This window comes from Trachymyrmex cornetzi, unplaced genomic scaffold (assembly GCF_001594075.2).
Source record: "Trachymyrmex cornetzi isolate Tcor2-1 unplaced genomic scaffold, Tcor1.1 scaffold1529, whole genome shotgun sequence".
Lineage (NCBI taxonomy): Eukaryota > Metazoa > Arthropoda > Insecta > Hymenoptera > Formicidae > Trachymyrmex > Trachymyrmex cornetzi.
This window is the reverse complement of record NW_017296123.1, coordinates 11,074-11,525: the sequence shown is the minus strand read 5'-3', so window position 1 is coordinate 11,525 and position 452 is coordinate 11,074.

Sequence of the window (452 nt, the reverse complement as noted above, 5' to 3'; positions counted from 1 at the left end):
TCTTTCATTCAGTTCATGTGGAACCCATTTTCCCATCTTCTGGATCTTTCCCATGGATTTCGAATGTATGGAGACGGCTTCTCGTGTCATATTCAATTGATCCGCGAGTTGTTATTGAGTTTGAGCGTCATCCTCATCCAACAATGGTTGCAATTCGCTGTCTTCAAACTTTTTCGTTGGTTTTCCACGTTCTTCGGTTTTCACGTCAAAATCGCCACTTTTGAATTTTTTAAACCACTCAAAGCGCTGTGATTTACCAAGAGCATGCTCACCGTAAGCTTCGACAAGCATTCTATGCGATTCTGCAGCAGTTTTCTTCAAATGGTAACAGAAAATCAATGCTGTCCGCAAATCGTAGTTTCCAGGCACAAAATTCGACATGTTCAACGCTATTACAAACTATACTGTTGTATGAAACTTGTATTGTTGTGAGTTGAAAATCTTTGTCAGAT